Source organism: Dermacentor silvarum, chromosome 2, assembly GCF_013339745.2.
Source record: "Dermacentor silvarum isolate Dsil-2018 chromosome 2, BIME_Dsil_1.4, whole genome shotgun sequence".
Classification (NCBI taxonomy): Eukaryota; Metazoa; Arthropoda; class Arachnida; order Ixodida; family Ixodidae; genus Dermacentor; species Dermacentor silvarum.
The window spans coordinates 63,513,017-63,526,433 of NC_051155.1; the positions used below are offsets into that span (position 1 = coordinate 63,513,017).

General features: G+C 46.4%; 4 non-coding genes across 4 annotated transcripts; all 4 read left to right on the forward strand.

Moving 5' to 3' along the window:
- Window positions 1-2,476: 2,476 nt before the first annotated feature.
- On the forward strand, window positions 2,477-2,549 carry Trnak-cuu (transfer RNA lysine (anticodon CUU)). Its single transcript has one exon. It is a non-coding gene; the product is annotated as a tRNA-Lys (tRNA).
- Window positions 2,550-7,733: 5,184 nt separating this feature from the next.
- Window positions 7,734-7,806, forward strand: Trnak-cuu (transfer RNA lysine (anticodon CUU)). Its single transcript has one exon. It is a non-coding gene; the product is annotated as a tRNA-Lys (tRNA).
- Window positions 7,807-7,957: 151 nt separating this feature from the next.
- Window positions 7,958-8,030, forward strand: Trnak-cuu (transfer RNA lysine (anticodon CUU)). The gene has a single exon. It is a non-coding gene; the product is annotated as a tRNA-Lys (tRNA).
- Window positions 8,031-8,182: 152 nt separating this feature from the next.
- Window positions 8,183-8,255, forward strand: Trnak-cuu (transfer RNA lysine (anticodon CUU)). The gene has a single exon. It is a non-coding gene; the product is annotated as a tRNA-Lys (tRNA).
- Window positions 8,256-13,417: the final 5,162 nt, after the last annotated feature.

Below are 13,417 nucleotides of genomic sequence, written 5' to 3' on the forward strand. Positions count from 1 at the left end.
CTAAGCACTTGCCGCCATCATTCAGGAAAAGTCACGTCGTACTTATACCGAAATCCAATGAAGCGGTAAAGCTGCAATTCGTTAATGGATACGGGCCTATAAACCTCACGAACGTGGATTACAAGATCTACATGAAAGTGCTTGGAAAAAGACTGCAGACAGTTATCAAGTTAATAGTAGGTCCTCACCAAACATGTGGTATCAGAAAAAGGACAATAATGTCGAATATTCACGTCGCTAGGAGTATATTGGAGTGTTGCGACGCAAACCTCGAACGTGTAGCAATGGTTCAATTAGACCTAGAAAAAGCTTTCGACAGGGTTGCTCACAGCATACTCCTTGCAGTGTTAGAACACATCAATGTAGGAAAAGTGATTCAGGACGGAGTAGCCATGGCCTATGAGAAGTGTTCAGCTCACCTGGTAATCAACAAAAGAATTAGTGAAAATATACCAGTGTTATCCAGTGTGCGCCAGGGGTGCCCTTTGTCCCCTTTACTTTTTGCCATTTTTCTTGAACCTTTCTGTCTGAAAGTACGGGAAAACAAAAAAATTCGCGGCTACCGTCTCTTAACGCAAGAGGTAAAAATATTAGCTTACGCAGATGACATCGCGCTTTTTTGCATTGATCAAGAGAGCATTCGGGAAGCAATCAAGGATGCAAGAAGGTTTTGCGCTCTCACCGGGAGTGCCATAAGTTGGCAAAAAAGCTTAGGCTTTTGGCACGGTGAATGGGATAGCCGGCCTGCAATGGTCGAAACGATACCGTTCACTGATACGCCAGCCAGTTATCTTGGTGTTCCTTTAGAATACTATCGCGATACTACCACGCAATGGACCGAGCAAACCGAGCGGCTTAAAGCACAAACAACGAAGTGGGGTGGCAAGAATCTGTCAATATTCGCGAGAGCCACGGTGTGCAATGTGTTTCTTGTAGCCAAAGTGTATTACATGTTATAAGTTTTATGTATGTCGCGAGTGTGTGTACAGAAGTTGCACAGGGTGTTTGCTTTGTTCGTGTGGGGGTCCGGATGGGAGCGCACGAGTCGTTTGAATCTGTTTCATTCAGTGCAGAAAGGAGGTTTGGGGTTATCGCATTTGTTTTTGAAACAGATAGTGTCGCGATTCATATTCTTGCGAGATGAAAGCAATTGTTTTTTGCGGTGCGTTATCCAGACGCGATTAGGTGACGCACTGCCAGAGTATGTAGTGACGTCATGTGCTAGAAGGAAAGTAGTTGTCCGAGGTTTTTTGTTCGAAGTGATAAGTGCTTTCCGTCTTTTAAAAGCACACTTTCTTATGGAGTACCTTAGTACTGTCGCAAGAAAGCGATTATATAAGGATTTAATAAATATAATGTGTCCCGTGCCAATATACCGTGCAATATATGCACTGGGGCGAGAGCAGAACATGTTGAAGCGTGTTAAAGGAATGCCAGTAAGACCAACGACAAAAACCTTTTTCTTTATGCTACACACTGGCACGCTTCCTGTCAAGCCATGGCTGCAGGAGAAAGGGATCTTTGTACCCTGGAGTGTTAATTGCCACATCTGCAAGAAACCGGAAACAATTGAGCACATTTTTCTGGAGTGCTGGGATTCAGTCTTCCTCTGGAATATTCTACAAAGGACCATTAAGAAAGAATTCCCATTAACACGCTTTGGAATCCGGTTTTTACCTTTTGATGAGACAGAAGGCGTGCCATGTGACATGGTGATGTTACTCTGCATGCACAGCGTGTGGAAAACACGAATGGCGGTGCGAAATGAAGATGTACGCGCAAAACGGGCAAGAGAATATTTTATAGAAAACATCTTGTTTATTCGCGAAGTCTATAAAGTACTCAGTGAACCACCTGAGTGGTTACCAACCTTTGAACAGCTTGCAGCCATTAAGCTGTTTTAAACATTTACTGACAAGGTACACTTGCACCTAGAACTGTACGGTCTTTTTCTGTTTTGAATTCGAGGCGGTGAATTCCTGTGCGTTGTATATATGTTGTTATGTAACAGGCAATAAAGAAAAAAAAGCCCGGCTAACTCAGTCGGTAGAGCATGAGACTCTTAATCTCAGGGTTGTGGGATCGAGCCCCACGTTGGGCGGATGCTTTTGATACTTCATAATTGTTTTGCACTGATAAGGGTGGCATTGTTGAAGCAATTCTTTTGTATTTTAGATCCGCGAAAGAAAATGTTTTACTGTTGCGCCGCTAACGTGGTCATGTAAATCTGTGTAGGAGCGAACGAAGGCAGAGCCCGGCTAACTCAGTCGGTAGAGCATGAGACTCTTAATTTCAGGGTTGTGGGTTCGAGCCCCACGTTGGGCGGATGCTTTTGCTACTTCCTAATTGTTTTGCACTGATAAGGGTGGCATTGTTGAAGCAATTCTTTTGTATTTTAGATCCGCGAAAGAAAATGTTTTACTGTTGCGCCGCTAACGTGGTCATGTAAATCTGTGTAGGAGCGAACGAAGGCAGAGCCCGGCTAACTCAGTCGGTAGAGCATGAGACTCTTAATCTCAGGGTTGTGGGTTCGAGCCCCACGTTGGGCGGATGCTTTTGCTACTTCCTAATTGTTTTGCACTGATAAGGGTGGCATTGTTGAAGCAATTCTTTTGTATTTTAGATCCGCGAAAAAAAATGTTTTACTGTTGCGCCGCCAACGTGGTCATGTAAATCTGTGTAGGAGCGAACGAAGGCAGAGCCCGGCTAGCTCAGCATTCCATTTCCGGCTTTCGAGCGATACGGTCACGGAATGTCGCGCTCCGTCGGAGCGGTATCAGCGGCCCCAGCGGGTCGCGGGAACAGGTTTTTTGCAGCTTCTGAAGATTACCAAGTTATTCTGCCGAACCTGCCAACAGGAAAAATTGTGCTAAACACAGTGTTTACGCATGCTGACGTTACTGCTAGACCCTACAGAGTGGAAGGCTTCAGGGACACATTGCTTCATCTTGGTGTGCTGGCCGACGTTATCACGTTAGGGGCGTATCAGATGAACCACGTCTGGGCTATCACCCTCAAGGACGCTACGGCTACGGAGAAACTACTTGCTGCGTAGGACGTGAAGGTTAAAGAACACAAGTGCCTGATAGTCGACCCTAATGACCGAGGTATTCGCTTCAAGATTCACTGGCTGCTCCACGGTGTTGCTGACGAGGATGTGCGTGCCGCGCTATCGCCGTACGGGAAGGTGGTCGACGTGTCAAGGGAAAAGTGGCGTGCGCATGGCGTTCTCGACAACGGCTCTACGACCCGTACGGTTACCTTGAAGTTGGGGCCGGGTTTCAAGATCGACGACATACCGCACCAAATCAAGGTGGCCGGTGAACCTGCGCTAATTGTTGTACCAGGCAGAGCCCCACTTTGCCTCCGTTGCAAATCTAGTGGGCATATACGCAGAGACTGCCAGGTGCCACGTTGTGCGCTTTGCCCACGGTATGGCCATGAGGACTCCCAATTTGCGAAAAGCTACGCAAGTGCTGCAGGATCCTTGAGGGGTGATGACACGTCAGAGCACCTCATGGACGAAGCTGATGCCGAAGAAACGGCGGGAGGTCAAACCTCAAGCGTCGAGGCGTCTTCTGGGCCGACCACGGTAGACGGGGCAGACAACAGCAAGTCTTCCGAAGAAGAGTTCCCACCCCTCTCCCAAGGTACGGATGTGAAAGCTAACAAGAACACCGAGGACGCTACCGAAGACGCCGAGGCGGACAAGTCCGCGTGTATGGACGTCACGGAAGCACCAAGCTCTGGTGTGGCAGCAAAGCGGGCTCACGAGGATACCAACGAGACAACGGCGAACACCGACGGCGAAGGGCAACCACCAGCCAAGGCGGCTATCGTTCGGCGGCCCTCACTGAGACCTCGACCGAACGTGGCCACCGGTAAAAGTGTGGCGGCAACGCCGCCTACAGCGCCAACGTAGCGTAAGATCTGCCATGGCACGACGCCCTGGCATGCGGCTTTTTGCTGAGAGAACCACCACGATTCCCATCCTTTCTTCATAGTCACTATGGCTTCTATTCCTAAATCGCTACGTATCGCGACGATCAACGTCCGAGGGCTTGCGTCTAAACGAAAACAGAGTCAGCTGTACCGATTGGTGACCGAGTTTGACCTCGACATTGTGGCGGTACAGGAAACTAAAGTTGATGGTGAAGTAGAGACTGGGAACATGGTTCGACGTTTTACGTTGTCTTATGACGGTGTGGTTAGCCATGCTGTAGGGACGTCAGCAGGTTGTTGCCTTCTTTTGCGCCAGAGCTTGGGCTTATCAATACAAGCGACATTAAGTTGTGACTCAGGGAGGCTAATCATCTGCGATTTTCTTTTTGCCGCTAAGGAGTGGCGTATGATTTGTGTGTATGCACCTAACAATGCGGAAGAGAGGCGAACCTTTTTCGAGCGTGTTAATCAATACTGTGACTGCCAGAAACTTGTCATTATTGCCGGTGATTTCAACTGTGCGCTTTCTGCAGCAGATAAAACTAGCAGACGAGATTTTAATGACATAAGCACTGTTATTCTTAGAGAAATTGTGAATGATGGTGGTGTGGAAGATGTAGGGCAATGTTTGGAAGGTACGCGAACCGTCCAATTTACTCATTTTCAAGGATCGAGTCATGTCCGATTGGATAGAATATATGCGTCTTTGGATATTATACCTTTGTGTCAACAGTATCATGTTACGCCAGTCTCCTTTAGTGATCACTGCTTAGTTTATTTTACTATAGCAAGTCGAGAAGACTCAAGGAATAATTTTAATTGGCAGTTATGGAAACTGAATTGTAAGCTGATGAAAGACGATGTTTTTGTGAAGCAAGTAACTGATTTATTTAAAAAACTCAAGGAAAACAACAAAATTCCTTGGGGAGAAAGATGGGAATTATTAAAGAATCAGGTTAAAATAAAAGCACTGGAACGTTCAAGTGCAGTAGCTAGAGAAGCAAGGTTTCAAGAAAAAACACTACGCACGAACCTTCAACTGCTACTTAATCAAGAATCGCTCAGACCGGGTGAATTTATGGACGATATACGAGTGGTGAAGCGCAAGCTGGAGCTTATCGATACCGAACGGTACCGTGGTGCCTTAATACGCGCAAGAGCTGAAAGGCTGATAAGCGGAGAATCGCCGACGAAAAGAGCGTTGGGGGCGGAAAAGTGGCATGCGCGAAGGCAGCAAATAGTAGAAATTGAACGTGCAGGTGTGATCACTAAGGATACTGACGAAATCGTTAGAACGTTTTCAGAGTACTATCGTTTGTTGTTTTCTCGCAGCGTAGTTGATATCGACCTTTTCAAACGTGAGTTTGTTTCCTTGATGACACGGTTGGACGATGTGACAAGAGAAGCTTTGGAGCGGCCCATCACAAATGAAGAGGTGGATTTTGCGATAGAAAACATGAACTTAGGGAAATCGCCGGGTCCAGACGGCCTTGGTGCAGCGTTTTATAAAACATTTAAGGGAACAGTCTCTCCAATTCTAAGGCCTATTTATAACGAAGCTTCCGAGCTTAAGTCGCTACCTCCATCTTTTGTTACTGCGCATACGATTCTTATACCTAAATCTGATGATACAGTAAAATTACGAAATGTAACTGCCTATCGACCCATTAGCTTGACAAACAGTGATTATAAAATCTTCATGAAAGTGTTAGCTAAGAGATTACAAACTGTTATCTCGGAAATTGTAGGGAAGCATGAGACATGCGGCATTAAAGGGCGCTCCATCACTACGAACACTCACGTGGCACGTTCTATTCTGGAATGTTGTGATGTTACGGGTTCTGGAGTAGCCATGCTACAGACAGACTTCGAGATGGCGTTTGATAGGGTTCCCCCTGACGCTCTCTTGTGTGTACTAGACCATGTAAATGTAGGCCATGTTATTAGAGAAGGCGTCGCTATGGCGTACAGCTCGTGCACGACGCAGTTAATAGTGAATAAAGTGGTTGGTGAGCGCATACCAGTGCTACAATCTCTGCGCCAGGGGTGCCCAATATCAGCATTGCTGTTTTGTTTGTACATCGAATCCTTTGGTCTACATGTTATTGCAAGCGAGCATATACGTGGGTTCAAACTGCAACAGGTAGAAGTGAGGTTGCTGGCCTATGCCGACGACATTGCCGCTTTTTGTACGGATTATGACAGTGTTCTGCATGTTATTAAAACTGTGGAAAGTTTTTGTCTTTCAAGTGGAAGGTGCGGGAACTGGGGAAAGTCTCCGGGGTTTTGGCACGGCTATTGGCCGTCTAAGCCAGACACTCTCGCGAATTTAAGATTCGTGACCGCTCCTGTTAAATATTTGGGAGTGCCCTTAGAAAATTATCAGGACAGCGAACCTTACTGGCGCAACGAAATTGGCAACTTACGCGAGAAAACCAATAACTGGAATGGCTGGAATCTGTCAGTCTTTGCAAGAGCGACAGTATGCAACTTATATTTTATAAGTAAGTTGTGGTATGTAATGCAAGTGATACATTGTTCAAGAATGAATGTCCAGAAACTTCACAGAATATTTGCAGTGTTCGTTTGGGGCTCCTCATGGGAGCGAACAAGCAGAACCAATTTGTTTAGGCGAGTCCCTGATGGCGGGTTGGCGTTAGGCCATTTGTATCTACGTCAAATAGTTAATCGGTTTATGTTCTTCAGAGACGTAAAAGATCCCTTCCTTCGAATATTGTGCCAGGTTCGATTGGGTAATGCCCTACCAGATCTTGTTGTCTCAACGGATCGCATCCACGGATGCATTCGGGGTTATTTGAAAGAGGTTGCTATGTCCACCCGTTTTTTGTGTGTGCGGTTTTCTACAAACTACTTAAGTGATGTGGGTCGGAAAAAGTTATACAGGGACCTATGTGATGTGGTGTTACCTGTGCCGCTATATAGATCTTTGTACAGTACCTCAAGAGGAAAGGATGTGCTTAAGCGTGTCAAGAAAGTGATGGTACCACCAGGCGTCAAAACACTTTTCTTTCGTTTACACACCGGGACACTGACCGTCAAGACATGGATGGCAGAAAGGGGACTTTTTGTGCCCTGGCGAGTACACTGCCAAATATGTAAGCGAGACGAAACTATTGACCATGTGTTTTTAGAGTGTTGGGACGCGGTATTCCTGTGGGACATTCTACAGAGGACCCTAAAGAAAGATTTTCCGCTGCACCCTCAAGGAATCCGATTCTTGGCTATCGGTAGCGAAGATGGAGTACCTTATGATTTAATTATGCTCATTGTATTGCACAGTGTCTGGAGATGTCGCATGGCCGTCCGAAATGCAGATGTTGACGCCAGAGCAGCTCGCCAATACTTCAAAGAAAGCATTCACAGATATGTAGAAGAACAGAAAGCACGAATACCTGTGCCACACTGGCTGCCTTGTGTAGAATTGCTTTTGAATATGAAATTTATTTAGAATTACTTTCTCCAAGAATGGAGAATCCTTGTAGCATTTGACTATTTTTATGTATTTCAGTCCTGTATTTCTTGTAAATGGCAATAAAGAAAAAAAAAAGCCCGGCTAGCTCAGTCGATAGAGCATGACACTCTTAATCTCAGGGTTGTGGGATCGAGCCCCACGTTGGGCGGATGCTTTTGATACTTCATAATTGTTTTGCACTGATAAGGGTGGCATTGTTGAAGCAATTCTTTTGTACTTTAGATCCGCGAAAAAAATCTTTTACTGTTGCGCCGCTCACGTGGTCATGTAAATCTGTGTAGGAGAGAACGAAGGCAGAGCCCGGCTAGCTCAGTCGGTAGAGCATGAGACTCTTAATCTCAGGGTCGTGGGTTCGAGCCCCACGTTGGGCGGATGCTTTTGCTACTTCATAATTGTTTTGCACTGATAAGGGTGGCATTTGTTGAAGCAATCCTTTTGTATTTTAGATCCGCGAAAAAAATGTTTCACTGTTGCGCCGCTAACGTGGTCATGTAAATCTGTGTAGGAGCGAACGAAGGCGGAGCCCGGCTAGCTCAGTCGGTAGAGCATGAGACTCTTAATCTCAGGGTCGTGGGTTCGAGCCCCACGTTGGGCGGATGCTTTTGCTACTTCATAATTGTTTTGCACTGATAAGGGTGGCATTTGTTGAAGCAATCCTTTTGTATTTTAGATCCGCGAAAAAAAATGTTTCACTGTTGCGCCGCTAACGTGGTCATGTAAATCTGTGTAGGAGCGAACGAAGGCAGGGCCCGGCTAGCTCAGTCGGTAGAGCATGAGACTCTTAATCTCAGGGTCGTGGGTTCGAGCCCCACGTTGGGCGGATGCTTTTGCTACTTCATAATTGTTTTGCACTGATAAGGGTGGCATTTGTTGAAGCAATCCTTTTGTATTTTAGATCCGCGAAAAAAAAATGTTTCACTGTTGCGCCGCTAACGTGGTCATGTAAATCTGTGTAGGAGCGATAGAAGGCAGAGCCCGGCTAGCTCAGTGGATTCCACTTCCGGCCGCGAAAGCGTTCGGACGTGTATTCATGTGCTCCGAAGGGGCGGTGATACCGGCCCAGTTCAGCCGCGGAAACAGGATGACCAGTCAAGATAACCAGGAGTATGAAGTGATGCTGCCCCACCTGCCGAAAGGTCGGATAGTTTTTAATACTGTATTTTTGCATAGTGACATTCGAGCGCGACCGTACCGAGTGGAAGACTTTCGGGACGCCCTTGCTCATTTGGAATTGCTTACTGAGGTCGACGCCCTTGGGGCTTTCCAAATGAATCACGTGTGGGTAGTAACGTTTAACTCCGTGTCCATGAAGAAGTTGTTGGCAATGAGCAACGTGAGTGTCAAGGGGCGCCGATGCCTTGTTGTTGATCCTAACAAGCAAGAAGTCCATGTGAAGGTTGCACTGGGTACTGCCCTGCGTCAATGACGATGAAGTGCGTGACGCGTTCTTGCCATACGGCGATGTGTCCGAAATAGCCAAAGAGCGGTGGCGCGTACATGGCATCGCCGATAAGGGATCGACGACGCGCGTCCTGAGCATGAAGCTGAAGCCCGGAATCACCATTGAAGACGTGCCTCATCAAATTCGTATTGCAGGCGAGCCGGCCCTCTTAGTGGTCGCTGGACGGCCACCACTATGCCTGCGCTGCCAAGGGAAAGGCCATATACGCCGCGACTGCCGCGTTCCTCGGTGCCCACGATGCAGACGTTTTGGGCACGACGAAAACCAATGTGTACCAACGTACGCTAGTTTGACGGGGCCAGCAAGGAAGTCCGACGTGATGGAGCTCGTAATGGATGAGACAGAAGCTGAAGAAACAGCAGCAGCGGCTACAGACACCGAAAGTCCGGAGAAAACGCGACAAGAAAGTTCGACGACAAAGCAATATACTATGCAAAATTTGACAAGCGAGCAAGAAACACAACAAAAACCGGCTGCTGAAACGCTGACAGGTGTTACGCAGCCAGCAGACAACACGAGTGTGAGTGCCCCTGCGTTAGAACAATGCGATGGACTTGGGACCAACGACACTACCATGGCCGATGCGTCAGCGGCTGCCATGAAGCGGACGCATGCTGAGGCAACCGAAGATACCCACGTCTCGGAAGGCGTGAACGCGGATGGACCGCCTGCAAAAGCAGCCCCGACGCGTCGATTGTCATTTAAGCCAAAGCCAACAGTACCACCTGACAAGAGAATGGAGATGACGCCAAAATAGGCGCGGCTAGCCGCGCTCTTCGGATGTCGGTGCGACAAGCGACCGCAAGCTCGGAACTTCATGAACGGCAGCTGGATGCGTAGCCACTAAGCCTTGACAAGAACTGTGATAACATGGACAAAACCAGCCACGTGTGTAACCATACCGGTGACATTTCGGGAGCATCAGTAAGCCCCGAGGTGAGCGACATGCGATCCATCTGTACCACGCGTGACGCTATAGAAAAATTTCAGGTGCCACTACGATTAGCCACTCTGAATGTTCGGGGATTATCAGCAAGAAAACGTCAGTATCAGGTCAACCTTCTTGAAAACGCTTCTGAAACGATTCTTGAAACGATTTGCATATAGCTGCGTTGCAAGAAACTAAAATTGAGACCGAGGAACAGACGGATCGCATGGTTGGGGTTTTTCGCACGCGTTACAACGTCTGCGTATGCCACGCAGTTGGCACTTCTGGAGGTTGTGCCTTACTTTTACGTAACGATTTTGGCATTGAGGAAGTGAATGTTATCGCATCCGAAGAGGGAAGGCTGCTTGTAGTTGATTTCCTTCTTTTTGGTTTATTTTGGCGGGTTAGTTGTATTTATGCTCCCAATAATGAAAATGAGCGTGTTGCGCTCTTTGAAAAGGTTCATAGCTACCAAAAATGTGACAGGCGCCTTATTTTATTGGGTGACTTCAACTGTGTGTGCATGGCGGGAGATAGATCGAGAAATGTTTGTGTTCGGGATAAAAGTGCGAAGTATTTAGAGGCTTTAATTGAGTATTACCAATTAGACGATCTTGGCTGGTTGTTGTCGCGGGGTTCTACTCCTATTTTCACACATTTCCAGCGCGGTAGTAGTGCGAGGCTGGACAGAATATATGCTAGTTTAGAGTTTGTGACAGAATGCAGCTCTTATGATGTTAAACATGTCTCATTTAGTGACCATAGCCTAGTGATGGTCACACTTGGGAGCAAGCAAAGTAAAACACGATTTAACTGGGATCTGTGGAAATTTAACGTAAAGCTGTTAGAAGACAACATATTTGTTGATGAAGTTAGAAAAGAAATTGCCAAAATGACCGCCGATAATTCATCGAGTAGCAGCAATAGGTGGGAAAACATTAAGCACACGATCAAGATGATCGCGATAGAAAGGGGAACGGTGCTCAGATACGAAGAAAAGAAGAAGGTTACGGAACTGCAGTGTCAACTTGATTTCTTGATGTGCATGGAAGCTGCGAAGCCTGGGTCGTGCGCAGTCGACATACGTGAAGTAAAAAACCACCTGGAAGCATTGGAAACACAAAAGTACAGAGCCGCGGTGATAAGAGCGCGAGCGGAAAAACTATGGATGGGCGAAACGCCAAATAAACGCGCTTTGAGTGACGAAAGGCGATATGCCGCTCGGAACGAAATACGGCAACTCCGGTATCAAAATCAAATAACGTCCGATGGGAACAAAATTGAACAGGCCTTTGTTGACCAGTACCGAAACATAATCGGGAATGAAAGAAAGCCGAAAAGTAAGCTCAGTGATGAATTTCTACTTCTTCTTCTTCTTTCTGGGGTTTTGCGTGCCAAAACCAGTTCTGATTATGAGACACGCCGTAGTGGAGGGCTCCGGAATAATTTTGACCACCTGGGGTTCTTTAACGTGCACTACAACGCAAGCACACGGACGTTTTTGCATTTCGCCTCCATCGAAATGCGGCCGCCGGGGCCAGGATTCGATCCCGCGAGATGAATTTCTACACTTAATGTCAAAGTTAGATGACAGCACTCGGGAACAACTTGAAAGGCCAATCAGTATGGAGGAAGTGAGTAGCGCAATTAATGACTTGACAGTGAGTAAAGCACCAGGGCCTGATGGCCTGGGAGCCGCTTTTTATAAAGCCTTTAAAGATCAACTCGCATCTTTTCTGCTTGCTATGATCACAGAGGCGTACGCAGAAAAATCGTTGCCGGTCTCTTTTCGCACTGCTCATATGATACTTATTCCTAAAACTGACGACCGAGAGAAATTGCTTTCTGTAGAGGCGTACCGCCCGATAACACTTACTAACACTGACTATAAAATATACACGAAGGTTTTAGCTAAGCGAATACAGAGTGTTATTACAGAATTAGTTGGACCGCATCAGACGTGTGGTGTGAAAGGGCGTTCAATAACTACAAATGTGCATGTCGCCCGCAGCATTTTGGAGTGCTGTGATGCATTTGAAAGCCGAATTGCAATGATGCAGTTAGACCTTGCAAAGGCATTTGACCGCGTGTCACATGATGTTCTCTTTTCTGTCATTGAACAAACCAACATAGGTAACGTGATAATATATGGGCTAAAAACGATTTACAACAATTCCTCGGTACGCATCAAAATAAGAAACTAAGTGAAGCTGTCCCAGTTCTCTCATCCATAAGACAAGGGTGCCCACTTTCGCCTTTGCTTTTCGCCATTTATCTTGAGCCGTTTTGCCTAAATCTCATCAAAAATGAAAGAATCAATGGTTTTAAGCTTCAGTCATCTCAAGTGAAAGTTCTGGCATACGCGGACGACATTGCGATTTTTTGCAGTGATAGGCAAAGTGTTCAAGAAGTCACAAATACTGCAAGAAAGTTCTGCCAGCAAACAGGGGGTCAAATCAACTGGGAAAAGAGTGTCGGCTTTTGGCATGGGCGCTGGGATATTACGCCATCTCATTTTGCTAACCTGCAATGGACAACAGTCCCTGCAAACTACCTAGGTGTGCCCCTTGAGCATTATGACAGGAGCGCAGAATATTGGGACGAAGTTATGCCAAGGATAAGGGAGAAAGCGATAGGATGGCAGGGCCGAAATCTATCCATGTTTGCCAAGGCTACTGTCTGTAACATTTTTTTAGTGGCCAAAGTATGGTATGTGCTGCAATTTTTGTGCATGTCTCGTGCGAACGTTCAGAAAATGCAAAGGGTGTTCGCGGTGTACATTTGGGGCTCCTGTTGGGAGAGGGTAAGTCGGACCAATTTGTTTCGGTCTGTTCGACAGGGAGGTCTTGGACTCACACACTTGTTTGTTCGGCAACTTGTTTCCCGTTTCATGTTCTTGAGGGACCAGGAGAACCCTTTCTTACGTTCAATGATGCAAGTACGACTAAGAAGTGTGCTTCCAGATTTTATTGTATCTAGTGTGAGCGAATTAAATGGAAGAGTCAAGGGATATACAAAGGAGGTGGTAGCCTCATTTCAATTCTTAACGGCTCGATTCTCGTTGGAGTATCTAAGTGTTGTAACAAAAAAGATCCTTTACAAAGATTTGATTGATGTCATGTTGCCAGTTCCCATGTATAGATCTATAAACTATGGAGCTCCGGGAAATGATGTTTTAAAAAGAGTTAAGCGGATGCCTGTGAAACCTGGTACAAAGTCATTATTCTTTAAGTTACACACTAATACTATCCCAGTTAAAACGTGGCTTGCTGAAAAGGGGCATATTCGTGCCATGGACAACTAATTGTCTACTGTGCAAAAAGCCACAAACACTTGAGCATGCGTTCATAGATTGTTGGGAAGCGATATTTTTTTGGGATGTGATGCAAAGAACGCTGAAAAAAGAATTACCCATAACCCCTATTGGCATAAGATACTTACCCGTAGACAATGAAAACGGCATACCTTACGATATGATCATGCTACTGGGCCTCCATAGTTTGTGGAGAACACGTATGGCCGTCAGACACGCTGACGTTAACGCGCGATCGGCAAGGGAGAATTTTGTGGAAAATGTGTGCTACATACGCGA